This window comes from Camelus bactrianus, chromosome 16 (genome assembly GCF_048773025.1).
Source record: "Camelus bactrianus isolate YW-2024 breed Bactrian camel chromosome 16, ASM4877302v1, whole genome shotgun sequence".
Taxonomy (NCBI): Eukaryota; Metazoa; Chordata; class Mammalia; order Artiodactyla; family Camelidae; genus Camelus; species Camelus bactrianus.
The window spans coordinates 35,405,618-35,433,156 of NC_133554.1; the positions used below are offsets into that span (position 1 = coordinate 35,405,618).

The window sequence follows — 27,539 nt, forward strand, 5'->3', positions numbered from 1 at the left end:
TGAGTCTATGGAGGATTTTTGAGGAGGGGTTTTAAAGTTCCCCAAACCATCCCTTAATGCCATTGCTGTGTGCAACCACCCTGCCGGGGCCGGAGTGCTAGGAACACAGATCAATCCTGATCCCTGGATTCACCATTCCAGGTCCCTGGAATCACCATGCTATTCCCAGATCTGCTTTCCCCACCGAGAATTCCCATGGCCCACTCACCCAGCTGGCCAACCTAGGAAGCGGAGATTGATCCTTAGATTTTTTCCTCTCCACATTCTTTCACATCCAGTTGGTCGCTAAGATCCATTTGTTCCACTTCTGAAGCATCTCTTGCATTTACCTCCTCTTCTTTGTCCCAAATAACCCTGCCTCAGGCTAAGTTCTATTAAAACAGTTTAATGTGATTTTCTGCCAAGAGAAACTGCCATCCAGTCCATCCTTTGTCCTGATGGCAAAGGTATCTATCCCAAACCACCAACCTGATCTGCTGAAAAGATTTCAGCAGCTCTCCTTATCTACCTGATGGCCTTTGAACGGCCATCAAGAGGCATGACTGGGCCCTTCATACCTTTGAAGCCATGTCTCATGTATCAGTCCTTTCCAATGCCCCAGGCTGTAGTGACACCAGTTGGTTCATCTTTCCTGGAACATGGCCCTTGTATGCATTTTTTTTCTTCTGCTTGGACAAGTAGCCAGACCTTCTCCAAGAAGTCTTCCCAGACTCCTTCAGATACATGATCCTCTGTGTTCTCTTAAGACATTATACTTTCCTTTTTACAACCCTTGATTGCATCCTGTATTTTGGTCATTCATATGTGTGTCTTCTGCACCACACTTGAGCAAAGGTAGTCAGGATCTACCTGTTCTTCTTTGACTCTAAGTCAGCACCTAGAACACGGTCTGGCATCCATTCATTCATTCACCATTCATTTAACAAGCAGTAATTAAATGCCTAGGAAGGGATTAATTAACTGGACATGGATTCTATATTAGGCACATGTTTGCTGAATGAATGGAGAGCCTGGGGATAGTTAAATTCTCAACTAAATAAAAGGGTCAAAATCTGGGGGGGGGGGATCTGTATTTTGATTGTATTTTGACTAGGGTCTAGGCTACCTTGGGCATCCACCCAGCAGACTCACGCCTCCCACTGACACACTTTATTACCTTGCCTGAGTGTTTGGCTATCGTGGGCCCTCATCAGCAGAAGGGAAATGATGAATCTTTCATGCTTTTTACAATTCTGAGTTTCGTTTGTCCTGTTACTTCTTCACTTTGGAGGCAGCTGCAGAGGAAGGAAATATCTCAGTTCTGGAAATTCCCCATTGGATGGGTTGCTGGGCTTCCTGCCCACAGGCCCAGCATTAGTATCATTTCACTCTATACCTGTAAGAACTCTGCAGGACGGGCAGGTCAGGGACAATCACACCATCAAACAGAGAGGTCACATGACCTGCCAAAGTCAACTGCAAGAAGGTGGTGGAACAAGGATTAGAAAACAGGTCTTCTGCATCTATGACCCACCCAGTTAGGACTCTCCAATACTGCTTTGCTGGGCATCTGGGCAAGAAAGTAGGTCTGGATACCCAAATTTGAATCTCGTGTGGTTTGCAGTGGGGTCTGCTCTTACATCTGGGCCCAAACCACATCCTCCTGACTCCTGTTTCTCGGACATATTTTGCAATGTCGTTCTTATCTTCACGGTTCTGGGCCAAACATCAAGACTCTAGTTCTCTTTCTGGTCATCAGCTTCTGCAGTTTATTTTTTCTTACAGTTGTGTTTTCTAGTTCTCCATTGTTCCTTCTCTAATTTCATTTCCAGTTCCTTGGGACTCATCATCATCTAAACTGGCAGTTTTGGTCTCATCACACATCCCATTTTGAAGGATGACACTGATTTTTCCAGGGGTGATATTACTTTCTAGACTTTCTAGGAAAAATAAAGTCAGAAAGCCCTTCCCTCATCCATTAGTTGCATCTTGCAAAACAAAACAGGTCTTCCACCTTGCTGGGAGCTGCTGGGTTCTTAGCTGGGCCATCGTGGAACACAAAAGGCAACTCTGACTCCAGATCCACAACCTTTGCTGGTGGTGTTTTCTCCAAGGTGACCAGAGCTCAGGGTTACTAATGCCCTGTCAGCTCAAGAGACCATCCTTCCACCAGTGGGTACCAGCCACAGGTAAGAGGGTGGGTTGACTTGGGCATTGCATGTCTAGGTTGAGAATGGGAAGACACCAAAGAGATCATGGCACCCACACCACATTTTGCAGATTGAGGCTCCTAAAGCACAGAGAAAGCAATGACTTGCCCAAGGTCACACAGCAAATTAGTGACCAGGACTTGGACTGAAACTTAGGTCTCTGATTCTTTTTCTGGGAAGAAGTCTCTCCTTTACCACAAAGTTCTTGGAGCATTAGGGGGCCTCTGGTAAGGTGTTTTGCAAAACCTCCAAGCATGGATTCTGGATAAATCTCTTGTAGCCATTCCTACTTCATACCCTTAAACTTGAAGGAGATGACTAGAAGAGGTCATATGCTGGCCACAGAGCTCTTTGCAGATGGGGTCTCAACTCTCTGAATCCTTGATGAAGGAAATTGAGGCATGGACCGCTGGTCATTTACATGCCTGCCCCAAAGCTGCCGGGACACCGCCTGCTCCCCTCAGTGCTCACAAAGTGAAGAACTCTTTAAGGCCACCAGATGGTCTGTTCCCAAAGAAAAGGCATCCTCAAGTCACCTTTCCCATTGTGATTACTGTCATGACAATTACAATCCCTTAGAGGTCTGTTGCATTTTACAGTTGATTCAGCTCATTTGTATACTGTCTCTCATTTCTGGTCTCTACATCAGCCTGCTCTAAGAGACACTCTATTTTCCCATTTTACAGCTGGAACCCTAAGGTTCGGAGAAGTGAAACACCATGGCCAGGGCCACATAGATAGCAAACAATAGATAGAAAACAATAGAATCAAAGCTCTGAATGTGGGCTTTTTTGCCATACTGCTCTCACACAGAAAATCATAATAATGAAGTTTTTCTGTAACAAGCACCTTCAACAGCTCTACCTCTTTAGAGCCTTACAGCAACCTTGTGAAGTCACCTATATTGACGTTCAGTGATTAAGTGGCTGGATCAGAAATTCAGGGCACCTCTCACTGCCCCAGCCTTGCCTCCCATGCCCAGGCCCCAGCTCCATGGAGGCATCCCCAGTTGTGCCCTGGGGGCTCCTACAGGCAGATGGTCAAGCCAGGATGGCAGACAGGACCCCACTTCCTTCCCAGAGCTCTCTCTCTCTCCACTGACTCCAGCCGGGTCTTTCTGAGAGAAGGCAGGGTCTTTCTCCTCTGAGCTGACTGAAGTTTCCCGTCACCCTCAGCCCTTCGGGGTCTCCAGTGTCCCTAGAGAGAACATAAGAGAAGAAGAGAGAACTCGTGTTCCTTAGGTAGCAGTGATGCTAGCCTGAGACAGCTTTGAGTGGAAGATTTTATTCATTCATTTGTTTTTCCACTCACTCATTCATCCCCTCTCCTTCAACAATGTTTCATCAAAGATCTAGTCTGCTTAGGATGCTGGGAATTGAGAAAACATGATCCCAAGGTGTTGAATTTTGGTTCAGTAGATTGCACAGAAAACTAGAAGTCACCTCAGGCTCTTGGATCTACTTTATACTTCAAGTCCAGCTTTCTCCTCCTCATCATAATTGGCATTGCTCTTCTGGTACTGCAAACACTTTTCCTGGATACCCCAAGGCTCCCAGCTGCACTCCTTGCCCACAACCTCACACCTCTAATCCATCCTCCACCCTGATGCCAAAGGCCTGAAATGCCAATTCAATTGTGTCTCTTCCCTGCTGAGGATCCTTTTAAGGCTCCCCCTTGTCCTGAGGCTAAACTCTGAGTCCCTTGGTATACCTGCCTGGAGTTTGGTCATGGCTTGGCCCTTTCCTCTATCTCGTTTCAACTCCACTCTCCTGCTTCCAATACCCTGATTATTATAAGGCCAGAAAGACCAAGCGGTTTGCAGGAACCTCACCTCACCTTCTCCTCCACCAAGGGCACACTTCTGGGTCTTAGTATATAAGCTGTTTCCTCTTCCTGGAGAATCTTAATCCTTCTTTACCAAACCAACTTCTACTCATCCTACAAAACCCACCTCAGAGGCCCTTTCCTCCTGGAAGCCAAAGTTGGAAACGATGCCTTTCTTCTACATTTCTGTAGCATCAGTGTTCACTCCAAACAATTATTTATCTACTCTGTTGCAATTATTGGTTTCACCTGTCTCCCTCATTTATCTGTGTGTCCCTGGATTCCTAATATGTAGATGATGCCTGGACAAAGAAAGTGCTTAATCATGTTCTATTGAATGAACACAGGGGGACATTTCAAAGAAAGAAGCTATTTATCCTCTTCTCCAAAGAGACTTGCAAAATGCAGCCAACTTGGTCACCCTCGTGGGTGGCTGGAGCTCAGAAAGCAGGAATGTGTCTGGGTCTATTTTTCTGGAGAACAAATAGGTCACTTTCAAGCCCCCAGTTGCTGCATAAAGCAAGAGCGGCTTAGTCACTGTAATTGGGAAAATCCACATGCTTTCCTGTGGCTTTTGCCTGTAGCAGAGGTCCTTGGGTGGGTTTCGAGAGAAGAAGAATGAACCATTTGACCTTTCCCTCTTACGGGTTGGTGTTCCTCTCTCTCTGCTTCTCGGGCAGGGTTTCAGTCCAGAACCTTTCTGCTCTTCCCACTCAGGGGCAAAAGAGCAAAGCCGGAACTTGGAGAACCAGCCCTATACATAAGTGCCTTGCTGCACTGGAGTACTGGGACCCACATCTCTGCCCATGTTTAAGTCTCTTGGAATCCATGGAGAATCACTGAACTCAAGTGGCTTCCCTCATTGCTGTCCTGCCATGGTTCATCCTCATGGCAGAAAAGTGCCGGTGCTTGTGGGAGAGGGAGTGACTGTTACCATCAGACCTACCATTTCCAAGAACCTGCAATATGTGTGACATTTCTCCTGGACACTTTACATATTAATTCATAGAGATAGTTAGAACTTACCATAGGGCAGATACTGGTTCTACACTGACTCATTAAACTGGCATGGTTCCTGCATTGGTGAAGCTCATTTTTAATCTTTTTTTTTAATTGCAGTATTATTGATTTACAATATTGTGTTATTCACAATACAGGTGTACAGCAAAGAGGTCTGGTTTTATATATATGCATATATGTGTGTGTGTGTGTGTGTATATATATATATATGTATAATTTTTTAGATTCTTTTCCATTATAGGTTATTACAAGATATTATTGAATATAGTTCCCTGTGCTATACAGTGGGGCCTTGTTGGTTATCTAAAGCTCACTTTTAATGCTCCCAATAGCCTATGAGCTAAGAGATGGTACCCATCCCTGCCCTTTTGCAAATGAGAAAACTGATGTCTAGGGAGGTGAAGTGACTTGTTCAAGGTAATACAATCAGCTGAAATCAGAGCCTAGGGCTTCTGACTCCTATTTGTGTGGTCTTTCTGTGACACAATTTTAATAGGTGACACCCGTGACAGCTCCATTTAGCCTTCTGACACTGGTGCAGACCTGTCTGGGCACATCACTCTGACTCAGATATGTCACATGTACAGCAGAAGCAGCTGGTCACCATAACCTGGAGCTTGCCTCCAGCTAGCTCTGGTCCCCCCTGACTGATGAACCCAGACCTCGCCAGCCAAGCCTGTAATGCTGAAGATTGTGCTTGCCAGCCCCAGCTCCCCTCTCCCCAGCTTCATCTTCCAGAGCTCTGACCTGGCGCTGGATGGGGCTCTGGGTTCTACAAATTTTGGTCTTTTAGTCGTGTTTTTTTTTTTTTTTTTTTTGTCTTTTCTTTTAAACATACCTACTTGCTGAATGTATGAATGGGTAGGGAGAAAAAGATGGAGTTCATCCTAAGCGTGCGTGAAACCCCGCCCCACCCCAGAGCTGAGACTCGAGGGCACAGTAAGAAACTCTGGGATCCAGACACCTTGCCCACCAGCTGGTCTGAAAAACCTGGTGTGTCTTTCAGCTAAAGCTCATCCCCAGTTTTGGCGTTCTATGTTTGTGATTATTTTCACAAGTCTTTGTAACATCTTCTCTTATATACTTAGTGATTTTCTTCAATGACTCATTTTAAAAAATTATTCTTTATAGTCATTGCTTCCATTTGTATCTGCCAAGCTCCTTAATACTTTGAAAAGATGCAGTAACACTTTGGCAGAACTAACTATTATGATTTTTTAAAGAGCTGCTTTCTAAATAGTTCCTCTATGATTTCAGAGTCAATGACAGTCTCTGTGTAGTATCTGAGTTATCTGAAGGAAGAACATTAGTTGGGGGAGAATTATCAATCAATATCATTGTCCTACTTGAAGAAGGCTTTAGGGTAATTCCAAATTTTTATTAAAAATAAGAGTGCCAAAATGACCATGTTGGGTTGGAATCTCTTAACTGCCCCCACCTCACCCAAACTTATGCATATGGATATTAGATTAAGTCATTTCCCTCTTGGCAGCTCAGAAAACTTATTTAGGATCGACCTACAACAGTCATTCCAGGCTGATTCCCCAAGTTTCTGTGAGTTTGCTCTTGCCTGGATTCTCCCTCTTCACCTGGCCCCTCAGCGAGTGACTCAAGATGACTCATTTTTAACTTAAATAAATTCACTTTGAAAGGAAACATTTTATAACTGCTATAAATTTAAAACCAGTATTGCTTACTACAAATAAAATTAAAGCAAACGTTGCTTTTCAATTTGAACTTGAGGCAGCTGCCTGCCTCCTCTTCTTCGCCATGCTTACTCTCTTGTGGAAGAAAAAGAGAGAGAGAGAGAAAGAAAAAGGGAAGGTGATTGGCAAGTATGGGGGCTTTCTTCTTGATTGAATCTGAAAATTTAAAATATTATACTTAGTGAAGTAAGTCAGGCGGAGAAAGACAAATACTATATGATATCACTTATACGTGGACTCTGAAAAAATAATATAAATGAATCTATATACAAAACAGAAACAGACTCACAGACATAGAAAACAGACTTATGGTTACAAAGGGGGAGGGAAGGAAGGAGGGACAAATTAGGAGTATAGAATTAACAGATACAAACTACCATAGATACAATAGATAAGAAACAAGGATTTGCTGTATAGCAGAGGGAACTATATCCAATATCCTGTAATAACCTGTAATGGAAAATAATCTGAAAAAGTGTACAACTGAATCCCTTTGCTGTACATGTGAAACTAACATGTTTTTACATCAAATATACTTCAAGGAAAAAAAAAAAAAGAGAAAAGGGAATGCTTTCTGTACTAGTGCTGCACTGCTATTTAATGTCCTGGTCTAGGATAGTTGTGGGCGAGGGTATCACGTCTTACATATGTTTCACCATGGGGCAGTTAACAGAGTGATTCTCACGTATTAACACACCATGGGGCTCCGTGGAGCTGAGACCTGACAGTGAGGACAGACACATCTTGCTGAGGGCAGCTGGGGTAGAGCCAGATGCCGTGGGCCTTGCCGGGGTGAGTGGCCCCGGCAGAGTTCTGGGGAAAGCAGGCTGAGGCCAGATGTTCTTAAGAGTGCCAAGGACATGGTAGTGGGTATGAGGAAGCCCCAAGGAAGAGCTGGCTCACTCCCATCGTGCCCAGCTGGGGCTCGGGGCAGACCCTGGGGGATTGGGGAAGAGGGACTTGGCAGTCATCTTCTAGAAAAACTTGGGGAAAGAGAAGGCATGTTGGAGGCCCTCCGGGCGGCTGAGCAGAGGTCCTCACGTGAAGCTGGGGGAAGGCTCAGAGGTTGGAGGACTTCCTCTTCTGCGGGCAGGGCAGCCTCTATCTGCTACCCGTTTCACAAAAGAAAAGGGTAAATTCTCAGAAAACCACATGAGATGTACTGATGGGGGTGCAGAGGAGGTGACGAAAGAAAGATGTGTGGTGAGTAGAGTAAGGTTCAGCGTCCAGGGTAGGGGCCCCACTTGCCAGGCACAGAGTTGGGGATCTGACAGGCCTTAGCTCCTTTAAACTTTACAGTTTAATCATCACTGCTTACCATATAGAGCGATGGAAGCCCAGAGAGGCTAACTATCGATGAAGACTGCACAGCCGGGGAGAGAGAGAACCGGCCTCAGCCCCATCTTCTGACTCCAAGTTGCGGGTGTGGACCTGGGCTCTTGCCCATATGGCCGGGCCCTCCCTCTGCGGTGAGGCAAAGCTGCTGCTTCCAGCAAGTTTGAGTTCATAGTTAACCCCATTCCCCAGACCTCCTGCTCTGCACAGTTTTATTCATCTTCATCCTAATTCTGGGAGGTAACCCCTGTCCCTCTTTCAGGGACATAGAAACAAAGTCTGTTCATGACTTGAAGTCACTTTGGCCTCCTTTTATTCTAACAAGTGCCCAGACCACCAGAGCATCTGCAGTGGCTTCCTGCCTCCCTCTGGGTGGGGAAAAGTCCCAGAACATCAGCGGGATGGATACAGGCTGGGAGGAGGGAGAGTGCAGCTCACAGCCACTGGGCAGTTCGACAAGTTGGCTGGAAAGAGGCCGTGGCAGTGACCTGCCTTCAGCGCTGGGAGGACAGGCCTATCTGTGGGCTTTTGGCTGCCTTTCGGAGACAATCAACATATCTGGGACTTCCCCAATTCAGAGTCTGGGAGGAAATTCCAGGCTTTCTTTTCTTTCTCTCTTGTTTATTTATTTTTTTTTTAATTTGTATTTTTCTGCTGCCCGTGGGGCTCCTGGGGACCAGGCTGGGGGTTTCCAAGGTCTTCAGTCTTGGGTGGAGCATCTCCCTGCCACATCTCAGAGCTTGGAGCAGGTAGGGCCCAAGGGGGCCCAGCTGTGCAAAGCTTTTTGGTTCCAGCGGCCCTGCTTGCCCAGCCATCTGCTTCCAGTCGCTTTGGCAATGGGGGGGACTGCAGCGGAAGCTGGCGGGCCATGGGCAGAGGAATCAGGCTTTGGCAGTGGTCGCCTGGCCCCCACCTCTTCCTTGATTAGTGACGACAGCAGTTAGGGACAGGGACCTTCAGAGAGGTTGTTACCCTCTGTCAGCGGCTCTGTAGGGGTGATGGCTATGTCTGGCCCTGGTGTTACCTCACTTTGTCCCCTGGGATCTCCCCCTGCAGGGAACTTAGCCAGGATGTTTGTAATACATGACCTGAGAAGATAAAGTTCTCCAGCACTGGTCCCACGAGTTTCCCAGAGGCCACCCTCTCATGATATTTTGCATCCCTTTGCTGGCAGCCCCAACCCAACCAGCAGTGTGCAGTGCACCCAGGGGGCTCTGATTGTAGAAAAAGAGCATGATCCTTTACTAAGATAGGGATATAAGAATGTTAGCATCAGTTTCTTTATTTGTAGAGGAGGAAGCAAAGTCCAGGGTGTGTGGGGGGGTAGGGATAGGGTGGGGGGGTGAGGACAAAGTCTCCTAGTTAGTAGCTGGTGGAGGAGGACCCCACACCTGCACCTGCTAGGACTACCTTAGCAGTGTCTCCATTACATGGGGAGACACTGCTAAAAGCCTGAGCAGGGCATCTCTGAATCTGGCTGGGAAGCAGATAGAAGGGGCAGCAAGCCAGGGGGCCTAAGAAGCAGGAGCAGAATCATAGCCCCTGGGAGCCAGCAGTCCCCAGGTCAACCTTAAGGGGAGGACATCGTACAGCCGGGGCAGCACCTGGGCTGGGTGACTGAAAGGGTTCTGATTCAGAGGAGGGGACAGGGTGCCCTCCTGGGATAGCACGTGCCTGTCAGCACCAAGCCCACATGGAGGTCTATCCAAACCAGGGCTCCCCATCCTACAGGCTGAGGGAGAATAAGCTAGGCTCAGTCCCCAGTGCTGGGTACATGGCTAGGAGGTGCAGCAATACAATGCAATGCAAAAGGAAAGAAATGAGCACCATTTATTTATTTTTCTTCCTCCTCTTAATACTTGCAAGAAATCCATTTTGCATACTAGGTACTAGGAAAGTAAAGCTTGTTCAGGAAAGGTATTTGCCATTTTTATTGTTCAAGTTTGCACAGTTAGTGAGGGGCAGATCCAGAGTCAGAACAACTCTCCCCGTGAACTGAAGTATCCGTCTTAGGGCACCTGTCACCTTCCTGTGTGTGTGTGTGTGTGTGTGTGGTGGGAGGGGAGAATGAGAGAAAGAATAAGACAAATTTGCTGATACCTCTCATCTGGGACAGGGTGTGAACAGTGGCACAAGGGAAGTGTGGAGTTCCATGTGTTCGGCAGGGTCCAGGTGCAGTGGTCAGTACGGAGAGCTAGATGGAGCAGGCTAGGGAATTACACTCACTGCAGGGGGAAGGAAAGTCACGACAGAAAACACTGAGATCTACTTGGGCATCACTCTCCTCCCTTAACCGCTTCTCCAGACTGTCAGCAACCAGGTGGGACCCGGGACAGAGGCACACAGCCACTGTCTGTGCTTCCTGAGTCCCAAGACCAGGACTTCTAAACACTGAACCGAACTGAGTCACAGAAGATCAGAGCCAGGGCTTCAAGAGGAAAGAACACACCAGGAAAAGTGCTTAATTTGCTTGTATTCAGTTGGATGCGTTTCAGTTCATTGTTCCTTTCATGAATGTCTACAAGCTGTCCAGCACTGTGTTGACCTTTGGAAGGGAGAAGAAATACTAGATGAGGAATAAAGAGGAGAAAGGACAAGGGAGATGCGGAAGCTTTTGGATGAAAAGAAGAGAGAAGAGAGCGGGGCTCAAGTTTATTGACCTATGTCCCAGATGTAGAAGCATTTTATACAGAATATTTCACTCAGTCCTTGTGTTCCTTGTGTATTAAATATGCTGCTGTTAAAAATACTGCTATTGTTCTCATTTTATAAATGAGGAACCTGGCGCTCAGCAAAGTTAAATGACTTGCCCAAGGTGATCAGTGACATATTTGAAGTGTGATCCCGGGACTGCTTGAATGCAAATTCCATAGCCCTCTCCCCTCTGCCATACTTCCCCGCAAGACATTCTGCAGACTGATCCCTTAACCGGGGCATTCTCTACAGCCCAACGTCAATTCCATTTCAGTGACTGGAACCTCAAAACCGTAGAAGCAGCAATAATAATTCTTTCAAATGTACTTAGTATTAGAGATGGAGCCACCCACAGTGAAAGGGAACAGAGGGTGGAAGAGTAGGTTTAAAGTGCTCTGTCTATGGAAGACAGTATGGAGATTCCTCAAAAGACTAAAAATAGACTTACCATATGATCCAGCAATCCCACTCCTGGGCATATATCCAGAGGGAACTTTACTTCAAAAAGATACATGCACCCCAATATTCATAGCAGCACTATTTACAATAGCTAAGACATGGAAACAACCTAAATGTCCACTGACAGATGACTGAATAAAGAAGTTGTGGTATATTTATACAAAAGAATACTACTCAGCCATAAAAAATAATAAAATAATGTAATTTGCAACAACATGAATGGATGTGAAGAATGTCATTCTAAGTGAAGTAAGCCAGAAAGAGAAAGAAAAATACCATATGATATCACTTATAATGTAGAATCTAAAAAAGAATAAAAAAAGATTAACATGTTTATAAAACAGAAACAGACTCATAGATATGAAAAACAAACTTATGGTTACCAGGTAGGAAAGGGATGGGAAGGGATAAATTGGGACTTCAAGATTTGCAGATACTAACTAATATGTATAAAATAGATAAACAACAAGTTCATATTGTACAGCACAGAGAACTAAATTCAGTATCTTGTAGTAACTATAGTGAAAAAGAATCTGAAAATAAATACACGTGTGTTCAGGTAAAAAAAAATAAAAATAAATAAAGTGCCCTGTCTCATGCTTTATTTATTACACCCAGCCTCAGAAATGCGGCTTCAGTTGGAACTCCAGATTTTTTTTTTTTCTTTTTGATTTTGTAAATGCAACTTCCAAGGCCACAGCAACCTTCCACCTAATGCACACATCTATTTATTCCCTTTTCCATTTCTTCCAAGTTGCTAGGTGTGGCTTGGCTTACTCAGTTCCACATGCCTGAGACTACTTAAAATAATGAAGTCACGAGGAGTAAATGTAACCTCAAACCCGATCACTGGGTCTGTAGGACATAACCTTTTTCCACTGATGATTCATACACTGAGCTAAAAGTTGGGGTTCGGGGCCTTCAGCATTCATATAATTTAGTTACTGTATCTTCTCACACCTTGGAGATAGTTCTTCATGATTGAGTTGGGTCTTATAAAAAGCATGTGGAAAATTGAACACTTGGCCTTGAGTCTCTCATTCACTCAGTCATTTATCCGGCAGGTATTTTCCTGAGTGTCTGTTACACCCTTGGCATCACAGTGATGATTAAGGTAAAGCCCCTGCCCTCCAGGCACTCAGGGTCTGTGGACCCCCAGCAGCCTGGTGTGTCCCAACATTATAGCCGCCACAGTGGAAGTCTGTGTAGCATTGATCACCCAGATTTTCCAAGGAGGGAAACTTCAGTTTTGAATTCTCAGAATTCTGCTTGGCTCTGTAAGAGGGGTTTGCCATGGGATCTGTTCATTTATTTTTGAGCCAAGAAGACCTCAGTGTACCCAGTTAGCTGGAAACAGGTAGGGAGTTGGGACAGGTGAGTCAGGAGTGGGGATCATCCTTCTTGAGCTGAAATGTGACTTTGAACATAGATTCCTTTGGCTTCGGAAGAGGAAGGGGGCCAATTTATTTCATCCCGGAGTACCGGCTACAGCAGACTGCCTACCTCAGCTTTGAAGGTAACCCAGGGGCTCCTTGGTTCATGGACTGTTCCAGCCGTTTGATGCTGTGGTGTTAGGACCAAACAAGAACCACCCCTCCTCCACTTTGTATCCTCTTTGCATGCCAGAGTCTGATAAAGTCTCAGACAGTTCTGGAAAAAGGGTGACTCACTGTGGTGGTCATTCCCCCATAACTAAGAAAAACAATGAATGATTAACAGAGGAGAGGCCCCTTCCAGGCTCCGTGAAGATGACGGGGAGACTGATTTCTCCTTAACACAACTGCTCTCCATCCTCAGTCTTCGACCCAGCTCGTAGCCGTGCCAGCCAAGTACAGAGGAAAGGGGACTCTCTCCGTTGGTGGGCTCTAAGTGTGAGTGTTATGTACCTGTGTGTATGTGTGTGTTGAAGGTGGAGAGAACTACCACACTCTGGTGCCTCTAGAGTCCCTCAGGAGGCAGAGGGATGGAGACGCTTGGGGGCCAGCCCTTTGGGTTGGCAGGTACCTGTTTTTAAGTATTTGTTGGCAGTGGAAATAAAATTCAGACCCACGCACAGTTTCCCACTCCCTGCAAAGGATCTGTTACTATTTACTTTCACTTAACCCCAACCCCCACACAGCCCCAGGGCTTGGTCCCTGGCTCTGGAGCGACAGACAAGATGGTAGACGGAAAGTAAAGATGAATCAGTTTCAAGCTTTGCAGTGTGACTACAGGAAATTGCAGGCTCTGTGACTTCTGTTTTTAATCAGCTTATTAGAGTGCTGTGAAACTGAACTCCCTTTCCAGAAATTAACTTTTCCATCTGCAAGGAAAGGCATGTTACCGCAACAGTCTGTAAAGGGTACGCTGAGATTTCAATTTTTCATGTGACAAGAAGGAATGAGAGGGGGTTGGCACAGGACTGTGCATGATGGGAAAACATCTTTGCTATTTGTCGCCTTTTATACAACTCTTTGGGCCACACAAACATACTTCCATCGTGTGTCCCAGGCCCGACCCTTTGAAGAAATTCCAATTTTCAGGATTAGCTGCTGGCCTTCTAAAAAGTGCAGATTTCTGGGTTCCTCCTATCAAGATTCATTAAATCTATATGTCAATCAGGAAGGCAAACTTTGCACCAAACCACCCCACAGGTTCAACGACTGAACACGAGAAAGGTTGGTTTTTCATGCCACCACCCGGGATGGGTTAGTGGAGGCGGAGGGGTAGCTCTCTATGTCACTTGGTCATTCTGGGACCCCACCTCGTGGGGCTCTACCATCCCCTGTAACCTCAGAGTCCATTATTGGGTTTTTGGTGTCCATACCACAAATAAAGGGATGAAGTGTGGGGGTGTGGGGAAGACACACCTGGTCTTAACTGCTGCAGTGAAGTCGACCGTCGCTTCCATGCATATCCCAGAAACAAGAACTAGTCTCATGGCCCTGTGCCTTGGAAAATAGTCCAGCTGTGTGCCCAGAAGGGAAAGGGGACTTGGCGAAAGTCTCAGTCACGACCTTGGATGGGGACATAAATCTGTATTTATTATTAGCATCCTTGGTAACGCTAACAAAGATGGTTCGGAACCCACTTTCTTGAGAAACACCTACCTACAGGCACCTGTGTGGGTGTTAGCAAGTGGATGCTAATCCACTTTCAGATCATGGAGACTGGCTGGTGGTGGCAGAAGTGTAAATGCTCAAAGCAAACCCCCGCTTGCGCCCTAGAGTTGTCAGGAGGGTGGTTCTTGTCTGCAGCCATAGCTTCCCCAGCTGCAGCTCAAGTCCACAATTCCACACCTCAGAGACTGAAAGACTCCATACGTTTCTCTGGGACTCAGCTTCTTCATCTAGAAAGTGGGGATGTGAACGCATTAGGAAGCTGGCTGGAGTGCCTGTTACACACAGCCTGACACACAGCAGCTGTACAACAAACGTTAAAAGGCTTTCGCAGAGGGTGATCAAAAGTTACAACATCACAGTGACAAGAGTGATCATTTATGGGGATGTAATGTAGCACATGGTGGCTGTCATTAGCAATACTGGAAGGTACACTTGAAAGTTGCTAAATTAGTAGATTTTAAAAGTTCTCACAACAAACAAGAGATTTGTAACTATGGGAAGTGATGGATGTTAATAGCATTTTATGGTAATCATTTCACAATACATACATACATCGAATCATTATGTCGCACAACTTAAACTAACACCAGGTTATAAGTTCAATTATATCTCAGTAAAACCGGGGGGAAAACTGGAGTCAAAGTTAGAATTTTGGAAAACTTGTATCCACCACCATGAGCTTGATAGTTTTCCAATACTTAAAGACTTTGCTGATGGGATTAGTGGTGACATTAATGAATATAACTGTTGACATTACATAATGAAATATGTCAACATTTGGAAGATCTGCATAATTTAGTGAAGCAATGTTTTCCAAATGTCCAGTGTCTAAAAAAAATTCTATTGGTGAATGTGTCGATCACAGTGCAACATACCTGTGAAAGAAGGTTTAGTCTATTCTAAACTGTTGAGAAGTTTGTTTTTTTTTTAAATCACAGTACAGTCAGTTACCATATGTCAGTTTCTGGTGTACAGCACAATATTCCAGTCATGCATATACATACATGTATTCATTTTCATATTCTTTTTCATTAAAGGTATTTCATTAAATGTACAAGATATTGAATATAGTTCCTTGTGCTATACGGAAGAAACTTTTTTTAAAATCTATTTTTATATATAGTGGCTAACATTTGCAAATCTCAAACGCCCAAATTTATCCTTCCCATCCCCTTTCCCCCAGTAACCACAAGGTTGTTTACTATGTCTGTGAGTCTGTTTCTGTTTTGTAGATGAGTTCATTAGTGTCCTCTTTCCCCCCTTTTTTTAGATTCCACATACGAGAGATATCATACGATATTTTTTCTTTCTCTTTCTGGCTTACTTCACTTAGAATGACAGTCTCTAAGTCCATCCATGTTGCTGCAAATGGCATTATTTATTCTTTTTATGGCTGAGTAGTGTTCCATTGTATAAATATACCACAACGTCTTTATCCAGTCATCTCTTGATGGACATTTAAGTTGTTTCCATTTCTTGGCTATTGTAAATAGTGCTGCTATGAACACTGGGGTGCATGTATCTTTTTGAATTAGAGTTCCCTTTGTATATATGCCCAGAAGTGGAATTGCTGGATGATATGGTAACTCTTATTTTTAGTTTTTTGTGGAATCTCCAAACTGTTTTCCATAATGGCGGCACCAAACTACATTCCCACCAACAGTGTAGGAGAGTTCCCTTTTCTCCACAGCCTCTCCAGTGTTTATCACTTGTGGACTTTTGAATGATGGCCATTCTGACTGGTGTGAGGTGATACCTCATTGTAGTTTTGATTTGCATTTCTCTGATAATTAGCGATATTGAGCATTTTTTCGTGTGCCTATTGGTCATTTATATGTCTTCACTGGAGAAATGCTTGTTTAGGTCTTCTGTCCATTTTTGGACTTTTTTTTTTTTTTAAGTTGTATGAGCTGTTTATATATTCTGGAAATTAAACCTTTGCCAGTCGCATCATTTGCAAATATTTTCTCCCATTCGGTAGCTTGTTGTTTTGTTTTGCTTATGGTTTCCTTTGCTTGCAAAAGCTTGTAAGTTTAATTAGGTCCCATTTGTTAATTTTTGCTTTTATTTCTATTGCCTGGGTAGACTGCCCTAGGAGAACATTGCTAAGATTTATGTCAGATAATATTTTGCCTATGTTTTCTTCTAGGAGGTTTATAGTGTCTTGTCTTTAAGCCATTTTGAGTTTATTTTTGTGTATGATCTGAGGTAGTGTTCTAACTTCATTAATATACTAAACTGTTGAGAAGTTTTTACTTATTTTGCTATAAAGTATCAGAATGAAAAAAAACAATCAAACAAAGTTATGGATCCAGATAAGCAAATACTGAAAGGATCTATTTGGCCCCTAGAAACCAGACAGACGTTCCTGGCTCTTCTGCCTTGTTATTAAATTGATTCAGTGGAGGACAGGAGCAACTTTTGGAAGCCCCGTCCTACAAGAATTGCATATTATTTTTCCAAAATGTGAAAAAGAGTTTTCGTGGATATAATTCTGGCCATTTGTCCACAAAGAAAACAAGACTATTTTATTAAGTTAATTTTAAGTTTTATATTAATATTTCTTTAAAGGGTCCATGGTACTTGGGCAGATGGCCAAAGAGTGTTTGAATTTCTCATATATTTTGAGTTTTTTTAATTAACTTTTTTTCTCGTATTCCTTGGATTTCTTCTATTTTTTGAATTTTTTTTTGGTAACTGTTAACACTGAGCTCTTGAGTCATGCAGACCTGGGTTCAGATCCTCACCCTACAGCTTACAGCCTGGAGAATAGGAGAATTTACTTAACTTTTCTTGACCTCAATTTTCTTATTTTTAAAAATATATCCTTGTATTTTATTTATTTTATACATAGTAGTTTTTACCTTTTTTTTTTTTTTATTTAATAGAGGTACTGGGGGTTGAACCGAAGACCTCGTGCATGCTAAGCATGCATTCTACCACTGAGCTATAACCTTCCTCCCTCAATTTTCCTATTTTTACAGTGGCAATTGATGAGTTTTTACATGAGGTTATTTTGAGGACTAAATGAGATAAATTCTTGTTAAAACACTTAGCACTGTACCTGACCCCCTAGTAAATACTCAGTAAATATTTTGTTGTTGTTTTATTACACCATCATCAACTTTATTGACAAGTAGCCAAATAATCAATCATCTTGATTGCTGTCGAAAGCAAGATCCTTAGATTATGAATGCAAAGTAGTAAAATGGCGTAAAAAGAGAAGAATAATGTAAGAATAACAAACAAAATACTGTATAAGCTCTGTTTTACATAGAACAATCTGTATTTCTATGAAAGGAACTAAAAGATCTGAAAAACTAAGGTAGTAAATATTCAGTGTATGCTGTAATTAGAACTCATCTTTTATTCTACATCCAAAATGCTCAATATCTACTACTTTGTGGTGTAAATTATTAATTTGGACTATGTAATTTGTAGAAGAAATTTTCCATGCTTCAAATGTATTTTTCTATATATATAATTGCTTTTTCCCCCCAGCTCTGTTTAGCTATAATAGACAAATAAAATTATAAGAAATTTGTTTTTAAGTATTCAGTTGAGGACTGGACTTCCAAGGCCCCAGAAGAATGATGGGATCCATAATCCAGGGATCGAGTAGACCTTTGCTTCTCAAACTGTGGTCCACAGACCAGGAACCTTCTCATCAAGCAGAATGTATTAGAAATGGTGAATTTTAGGCCCCATCATTGATCTGCTGACTCATAATCCATCACTTAACAAGACCTGCAGGCAATCCCACCATTTAATAAATGTGCACAGAAAGGTTTGAGATACCCTGGGATGGAGGTCATCTCTAACCTCTTTGGCCTGAGTCCCTGCTTATGAGAGAGACCCAGTGGGGATGCAGCGTGAGGGGTGGGAGTCCGCGCAGGTGGCCTGGAAGAGAACAGATGATGCTCATTGTGCGGGGAAAGTGCAGCCTCCATGACTTTGTAGACCTTTTCTGCTGTCCTTGACCTCCTAACTAAGAGCCCTGCTTTGGAACTACCCCTCTCCTGTGTCCCTCATCTGGGAGTTTGGGCCGTATCCTGCTAGGACCTCTCTTATATTGTTTCTCAGAAAAGATGTCTCTTCTGTACATTTTTGTGGTTGAGGGATAATCAAGAACAGACATGAGCCTCTAGAAGTTGGACATAGATCAAGCGTTGGGGCTTTTACAATCTAATTGGTGATGCCAGGGGTTCTAGAGAAGATTGTGGCTCAAAATTATGTATGGTGGCTGTAGGTCGTTATGATGATGGAAAGTGGTAAACAGATTGGACAAATGTTGAAATAATGGCAGGAAAAAACCTGCACAGTATATATTCTTTGAATTGTGTATGAAGAAGTCAAAGCTGGTTCCCACGGGGCTAGAAGCCAGCGTTAAGTCAGCAATTGCAGTAATTATAAATTTATGATCTCTGTCTCTCACTCTCCAGGCATCTAAATCCTGGTTGTTACAATAAAACCAAACAAAATAGCAAGCTTTTGTTTGTACAGAGCTTTACAATTTACATAACACATTTTAGGCATTCATTTATGAAACAAATATTTATTGAGCATATGCTGTGTATCAGAAACCAGGCCAGGTACTAGGATGGAAATGGGGAACAAAGCAGACAGAGGTGACTCTCTCTCTATGGAAATTACGCCAGAGTGGGTTTGCACTGTTGTGGGGCTGGCTAAGTTTTATTGAGCATTTACTAATGTGCCAGTCACTGTGCTAAATACAATGGCCTCGAGGAATCCTCATTACAATTCTCTGAAGTTGGTACCTTTATTATCTCCTTTACCCAGACAGGGTTGATGGGGGTACCTCAGGCTCTAAAGTTCAGGTGACTTGCCCAAAGAGATTTAAGGAGTTGTTGGTGAGCCAAGGAAGAACCCAGGTTCTTGACTGAGATGCTCATCCATCACGAGCTTGATCTGCACATGTTCTGACAGTGACAGCAGAGCTGAGCCTTGAAGGCTGAGTAGGGTTTTGGAGACAGAAGAACATTCTGCGAGGTGGAGCTTGAGTTAGCTGGAGAAGGTAACGAAGAGATGGTGTCGCTTGGAGAAGGGATCATTTCTGGAATGAGGAGCTGAGACCTACAATTGAAGGCTGCCTTTGGAAAATGGCAGACATTGCCCACGGTGGCCAGAGCAAGATTGGGAGCGGACTTGAACACCATTCTGAGTTAGTCCTTTGTCCTTTAGACAACAGGCAACTGTCAGTACACAGGAGAGTGATGAGGACAGAGTTCTGTTTAAATAGGATCACTGCCCCAGGAAGAGGGAATACGAATCTGGCAGTTTGGGAAGGATGGTGAGCAGTACAAAAAAGATAAAAAAAAAAAAAACCAAAAAACTGGTTAGAGAGCTGTTGCTTTAGTGAGTTCATCACTGCTTCTCAAAGCTTAATGTAATTTGAGTCCCCAGGAAACATGTTAAAATGCAGATTCTGAGTTGGCGGGGAGGGTATAGTTCAGTGGTAGAGTGCATGCTTAACATAGATGAGGTCCTGGTTTCAATCCGTTTTACCTCTACTTAGAAAAAGTAGACTCTGAATAGGTCTGGGGTGTTAAGGTCCTGCATTTCTTTCTTTCTTTCTTCCTTTCTTCCTTTCTATGAGGGGGAGGTAATTAGGTTTATTCACTGATTTCTGCTTGGAGGAGGTACTGGGGAATTGAACCCAGGACCTCTTGCGTGCTGAGCATGCGCTCTACCGCTTGAGCTACACCCTCCCCCCAGGTCCTGCATTTCTAACAGGATCTCCAGTGATGTAGATGCTGCCTCTCTGGAGACCACACTGTGGAGCAAGATGCACAGAATGATGACAACATACAAGGGTACACAGAGCCCCCACTACATGCCAGCATCTTTGCTGAGCCCTTTGAACCACATGCTCATCCAGTCCTCTTAACCAAGAGACAGGACTGTTATCTCTACTTTACCGATGAAGGGCCTGGATCTCGGAGGGGCTAGGTAGCTTGTTCAAAGTCACCTGGGCGTTTTAACCCGGTCTCTCTGAATCTTTTCTGCCATACAGAAGACACAAAATGCAGTCAGAGAGCTCATGAGCTCCTCATTAAATTTAAATTCTTTGTGAAGAAACCCTGTCACCACATATTAACCACGAGAAAGACTCAATCATTACTCCCATCCAGAGAGGAAGGAAGAAACAGTTTTCTGTTTTTATCTTGTGATCAAGAAGGGTGCCTTTCAGGAGCAGGCCTGCATGATAGTAGGTGAATTTAGGGAAGTCCAAGCAATCCCATCCCGTGAAATAAGCGTCTTTAAGTCCTAAAGTTTGCCGCAGCATCTTGGTGCAGTGGGAGTGAGGGGTGGGAAGGAAACAGCCACTAGGGGCCACAGAGGGGGAGGAGCTGATTGTTTCTCTTGTAAAGGCTGTGGCTGGGGACAAGGCCTGGCAGGCAGCCCAGGAATGTCTCATGTTCTATTGTGGGGGTTTCAGGATGCAGGGAGCACTCCAGTCATTAAATAATCTCCTGTTGCAACATCCCATGTCTGGGTTTTTCCATTTCCTCTGGTCAGATTTGGAAAGTGAATCAAAGAATCACAGAAAGAGGCAATAATTAGGGTCCAGGCTGAGAAACCCCATGAAAGGAGCAAGAGGCTGAGGAGGGTTCTGACTGTCCCCACCCTCCCCTCCAGGGGAGGCTACCTGTCATTATTTGTGCTGGCCTGCAGGAAGCCAGCTGAAGTTGCTGCAGGGCAAGGCTTGAAAATTGGCTCTCAGAGCCCAGTGGCTGGGGTGGCAGGGCAGCCAGCTGTAGGTGAACCCCTAGCCTCAGAAGCACCTAGCGCTTCTTAAAGGTGTCCAAGCCCCACTCCGGACCTAGTGGATCAGAATTTGGGGAGTGAGGGTGGATCTTACTTTTAATAAATTTTCCAGTTGATTTCTACCCACTTTGAAGCTTGGGAGCTACTCATTTTTCTAACGGGGAACAGAGACAACATAGGAAAAAGAATATAGTTTCTAGAGTCAGATAAACCAAGATTTGTGCTTGTGCCTGTATTAGTAGCTGTGTGATTTTGTGTGTATCACTTGGCCCTGTCAATGCAGACGGCTGTTGTGAGGGCCACGTAAGACCTTGGGTCTGCTAAGTGCCTGTGACATGTCTGGTACCCAGTTAATACTTGTAGACTTCAATTTTGCATCTCTCGGGGCCCCCCAGCCTTGTTTCTTGTTGAAATAGCCTCGGGTGCTCATCTACCCAGGACATCTATGGGGAGGCTATGGGGAGATGGGGGGAACTCGGATGATGTAGTAGGGTTTATTCCCATCATATTTGCCAGTTAATAGGCTTTGAGGTGGATGTGAAAAGCAGGACCCCAGCAGCCTGGGACATGTGCTGATTCTAACAAGATGTGTTTTAACAGGGACGGGAAAGATACTGATCTTGTACTCTGCACATTTAAATGCAAACAAGAGGACCTGGATCGTCCCCCAGTGTGGCATTAGTAGAAAAGTGAAGGGACCTTGGACTCATTACTAGAAGTACAAGCTTTGGAATGAGGGAATGAGAGACTCACTTCTCTCTCTCTGTTGGTCAGAACAGCCCTACGACTGGCCCACCCTGTGGGTGTGGAGGAGGGCAGGTCTTATCGTTAGAGGAGAGGAAACGGAGTGTGAAAGGAGCCAAGACCATGTGTCTGGGGAGTTGTTTAGGGAACAGAGTGACTTAGCCTAAATAAAAAGAGGCAAAGCGATCACTGTATGTAAAGATCTGAAAGTATGAATCAGGGAAGTGGGCTGAAGGAACAGAATTAGGAAGACGGGTAGAAACAGCTGACACATAGTCGTCAGCCCCTTATACAGAAGAACTCCTATGATAATGGCTATACTGAGCCCCTCTACCAAGGATGCTGCATTGCTTTATGCCACCTATCCTCCAGCAATCTTGCCAAGCAGGCTGTCTTCTCTCCATTTTTCAGATGTGCAAACAGGTTTAGAGAAAGGAAGTGACTTGGCAAAGCCACACACATCAGATGGGGTGCAGTCAAGAATTCAGCCTCTAGACTCTGAAGACTCTGTTCATTCCACTGTGCTGGGCAGTCTGTCTGGCAAGCAGAGGAGCCTGAAGATGGTATGCGTTGCCCTGAAAGGTAGTGAGTTCCCCATCACTGAAGGTGACCATTTGTCAAGGATTCCACAGAAAGGATTCAACAGAAGCAGTTCAGCTGATCTTAGGAGTGAAGCTCTTAGACTTTGGAATCATATGCCACCTTCGTAACTCATTTGCTGTTTCATAGACCTACTATAATCTAAGTGCGTGTCATGGGGCGAGGTACCTTTAGTGAGGATCCAACAAATGGCAGCTTTTAAAATGGGCTGGAGTCACTTGTGATGTCCGTGGAGGTTCCCCTAGCCCTGGGAACGCATAGGTAGCTGTCCCCTGCCTGTCACACATGGGGCAAGCCTTCCTTCCTCCATCCTTGAGATTCTTTGGAATCAGCTTTGACCTGAAGTATCAACTCCCAGGTACTTGCCACCTCCCAGCAGCTCACCTTTCATTCTCAAACTTGGTGTAGGAGGCATCCATGCTGGGATTCCCAGTGAGCATGGAAGAGAAACACCCACGGAAGCTGCAGGTGTCTTGCTTCTTGGCGTAGAAGAGCATGACTTTGGGCTTGAATCTAGTGTCTCACACTTCTTGATGAAGATTTATGTAACTCACTTAACATTTGGTGGGGGGGCCTCAGCTTGCAGATTATTGAGTGGGATTATCAACACCTCACAAAACTATGCAGAATCTAGAAGGTCGTGTGTATGCATAGAACTGGGTACACACTCAGGAAAGACCTGAAAAGACCCCAAGCTCTCACCTCTGGCTAATTTTCAGACACTGAGCAAAGAGAAAGTGAAGACTAGGGTGGAGCTGTGAGCCCCCTAGCTGATGATGAAGGTGTGCCCTGACACACAGAGAGCCCTTTAGCAAAGACTGGGAGACTTACTGTTTCCAGGCGTCTAGAAAATGTCAGTCCAATCACTGTCTAACGACTAAGCTAACTGAGAAGAGGTGTCAGTGGCTACACATGACAAAAATGCAGACTTTATAGAATTAGTTCAGAAAGGTTACTAAAGAAACAAGAAAACAACAACAAAGCTTGGGGAGGGAAGGAGGATCTGATTTTCAGAGTTTGCCACAGTATATTATTTTAAATGTTCATTTTCTAACAAAAAATATGAGATGTGAAAAGAAATAAGAATTTAGGACATACACACAGGACATGAAGAAGAAGTCAGTATAAACTGTTCTTGAGGAAGCCCAGATGTTGGACTTAGTAGACAAATACTGTAAATTAGTTATTTTAAATACGTTAAAAAAAAAACTAAACAAAATCGTGTCCGAAGAACTAAAGGAAAGGATGAGAATGGTGTCTCACTAAATAGAGAATGTCAATGAAGATATAGAAATTATTTAAAATAACCAAATAGAATTTCTGTAGCTGAAAGTCGCAATAATTGAAATGAAAAATTCACTAGAGGAGTTCAGCAGCAGATTGAGCAGGCAGGGGTGAGAATCCATCAACACAGAGATAGGGGTATTGAAATTAGCCGGGCTGAGGAACAGAAGGAAAAAAAGGAAAAAAATACAATAAACAAAGCTTTGAGACTTATGGGACACCAGAAAATGTACCAACATCTGTGTAATGGGAGTTCCAGAGAGAGAGGAAGGAGAAGGAATGTTTGAATACATAATGGCCTAAAAATCCCCCAGTTTGATGAAAACCATTCATCTGCACATCCAAACAAACTCCACAGATTTCAAGTAGGATAAACTTAAAGAGATCTGCACTAAGACACATCATAATCAAACGGTCCAAACCCAAAGGCAGTAAGATAATTTGAAAGCAGCAAGAGAGAAATAACTTCTCACATATAAAAGATCCTCAGTGAGATTAACAGTGGATTTATTATCAAAATCCAAATAGGCCAGAAGGTAGTGGCAATGATTTATTCAAAGTACTTGAAAGCAAAAACTAGCAACCAAATCTACATGAGACAAAAGATTCTTCAAAAGTGGAGGAGAAATTAAGACACGCTCAGATAAATAAAAACAGAGAGATTTTGCTGCTAGTGAACTTGTCTTACAAGAAATACTCAAGAGCATCCATTAGGTTGAACTAACACCCTAGGCAGAAACTAGAATTTGCACGAAGAAATAAAGAACATCAGTAGAAGTAACTACATAGGTCAGTATAAAAGACAGCCTTCATGTGCTATTTACTTATCTATTTAGTATTTTTGTATTTTGTTTGTATTTTTCACTTCCCTTTTTTCCCCATCTGGTCTAAGAGACAAGCCGTATAAAGCAATGAGCAATAAATATGAGTCAATAGGTGTATAGTGTGTGTAGATGTGGTTTGTATGACAATAATAGGAAAAAAGGAGGGTTAAAGAACGACATTACATAGAAACAGTATTTTTGTATACTATGGAAATTATGTTAATATCAATCCAAACTAGATTGTTGTGAACTAAGACGTCCTTTGCAACCCCCAAAGCATGCAGTAAGAAAATAAATTTTAAAAAGAACAATGAAAGAGAAGACAAGGGAATTTGAATAGTGCACTAGAAAATACCCATTTACCACAAGAGAAGGCACAGAGGAACAGAAGAATAAAAAAGACATAAGACATACACAAAGCAGACGACAAAATGGCAGTTTGACATCCTGTCTCATCAGTAATTACGTGAAATGTTGGTGGATTAAACATTCTGGAAGGCTGAGTTCGGCAGGATGGATTAGAAGAACATGACCTTCAAAAAAGATATAAAAAGAAATATACAGATATTCAATCAGCACGTTAACAGACGCCCAACACCATTAGTTGTGAGGGAAATGCAGATCCAAACCACAGTGATATACCACTTCATACACACAAGGATGGCTGTTATGGAAAAGATGGGCGATTCCAAGTGTCGGTAAGAATACGGAGAAATCGAAACCTTCATACACTGCTGGAAAAATGGTGCAGCCACTGTGAAAAGCAGTTTGGCAGTTTCTCAAAAAGTCAGACATAGAGTTAACCACATTACCCTGCAGCTCTACTCTGGGGAGTTGTCCAAGAGAACTGAAAACATATGTTCAAACAAAAACTTGTACACAAATGTTTATAGCCTCATTGTTCATGTTAGCCAAAAAGTTGAAACAAACCAAATGTCCCTCGAGTGATGAATGGATAAACAAAATACCATATATCCTTTTAGTGGCATTATTCAGTCATGGAAAGGAATGAAATACTGATACGTGTTATAACATGGATAAATCTTGAACACGTTACACTAAGTAAAAGATGCCCATTACAGACTGTCCCACATTGCATGTCAAATGTCCAGAAGAGAAAAATCAGTAGAGACAGAAAGTAGATGAGCGGCTGCCCGGGGCTGGGAACAGGGAGAGTGAGTCCTAACGGATGTGGGATTACTTTTTGGAGTGACGAGAATATTTTGGAATTAAATAATGGTGATGGTCGCACAACTTTGTAAATATACTAAAACCACTGAACTGTGCAGTTTAAAGGGATGAATAGTACTGTGTGAACCATATCTCAAGTTTTAAAAAAAGCTATCCGGCAACACATGTAGTAGCTCCCTGGATGTCGCTTGGCACACAGGCGGTATTCAGCAACTGTTTCTCTTCTCTCCTTTCCTTTCACCTCGCAGTGTGGCCCCGGAGAGGTCAGTCTGGACTGCTTGCCTCCGAGCATCTCTGCCTGGTGGTGTCAGCTTGTTGGACCAGGAAGCCAAGTGTATTATCTCAGTTTCCTGAAAGCCTGATGTCTCTTGGGCCTCAGACACATGATTTACAGGGAAATCTCGGATCATCAGAGCTGGAAATCACTCAAAGATTCTGTGGGTGTTCTCCACCCCTTCACTAGTGTGTCTAAGGCAGTGCACCCCGGGAGGTCTCGTGGACCCAGGCAGACCTGGAACCAAGCTCCCCCGGTACCCCCCGACCCCGGCCCCTCTGCTCCTGCATTCAACTTCCTTCACTGTCTTTCCTCCTCTGCCTTCCTGCCTCCTCTGCTGGGATCCCTCATGTCCAGGGGTGATACAGGTGGTGTGACCAGGGGGCAAGGGATGCTAAAAGAGTCCTTGAAGTCCGTATCTTTGAAAATGTGTGTGAGGTGGCACAAAAGGAAAAACAAAAAGTGCTACTGAAAACAAATGGAACCCATTCTCCCCGCCGGGCCATCTGGTAAGGAAGGAAGCCTGCTTTCCCACGTAGCAGAGGGCTTTCTGGGCCCTGCTGTTCGCAGTCTCAGATCTTCAGGCTTCCTCAGGAAGGGAAGGGTTGGAAATACAGAGCTCATTTCTCAATGTTAGAAGGTGGACCGGGAAATTCCTTTGTCAGCAATGGCTTCTACTAGAGAAGCATTTTCGGTTTCCATTCATGGGTGTAAGGACGGAATAGGGAGGGACTCCAGGGAAAGAAGAAGGCGGAGATGGAGGAAGGGGCTTTTTCAGAGGATGAACCTCGGAACATACGGGTGGGTGGGGTCTCGGGTGAGAGTGGACCCAAGAATGGAGCCTGAGATTTAACGTTCAGTTGTTTGCTCTCCTGTGTGATGATTCCCGAAACCTTTCAAAGCAGGTAGCGCCCCTCAGCCTTGAGTTAGGGGCGCAGCCCCCGGGAGGGAGGGGGAGGGCGGCTGAGTGCAGAAGTGGTCGGAGGTGAGCAAGGGAAAGCTCAGAGGCTACTTCAGACTGAGGAGTGAATAAAGCCTTGGAGAGTATGTAACGCTGGGAATCAGGATCCTGGGAGGTGGTTACACTTCTGTCACCTGTGTGGGATGGGGTCTTGAGTGATGGCACATAGTCAAGGAAAGGTCCCAGGAGGTGAACACAGTGCTGATGGGTGCTGGACGCTTCTAAAGTTTCAGAGGCTACATGGGGAAAATCAAGCCGAGGGACACGGGGGAAGGAGGGACTTGGGGGAGAGGGGAAAGGGTACACACAGCGACTCAGGAGTCTGGGATGTGTGGTTGAATGAGCTCATCCCAGGATGTTACTGCCACACAGTAGAATTCCAGTAACTTCTGGATGAATGCGAACAGAGGAGCCAAGCCTGCAGAGTGGTGAGCTGATAGGACAGGGAGGAACGGCCCAGAGCCAAGGACAGGCTAAGTATGAGGGAGATGGCTCAAGGATGGGGGACGGAGGTGCTCAGTGCCAGGGAGGTGCTAACCATTAG

General features: G+C 44.2%; 1 long non-coding RNA gene across 5 annotated transcripts in view; it reads left to right on the top strand.

Annotated features, from left to right (window-relative positions):
• Window positions 1-27,539, top strand: part of LOC123612954 (uncharacterized) — a 131,925-nt gene that overhangs the window by 60,532 nt on the left and 43,854 nt on the right. The window lies entirely within an intron of this gene.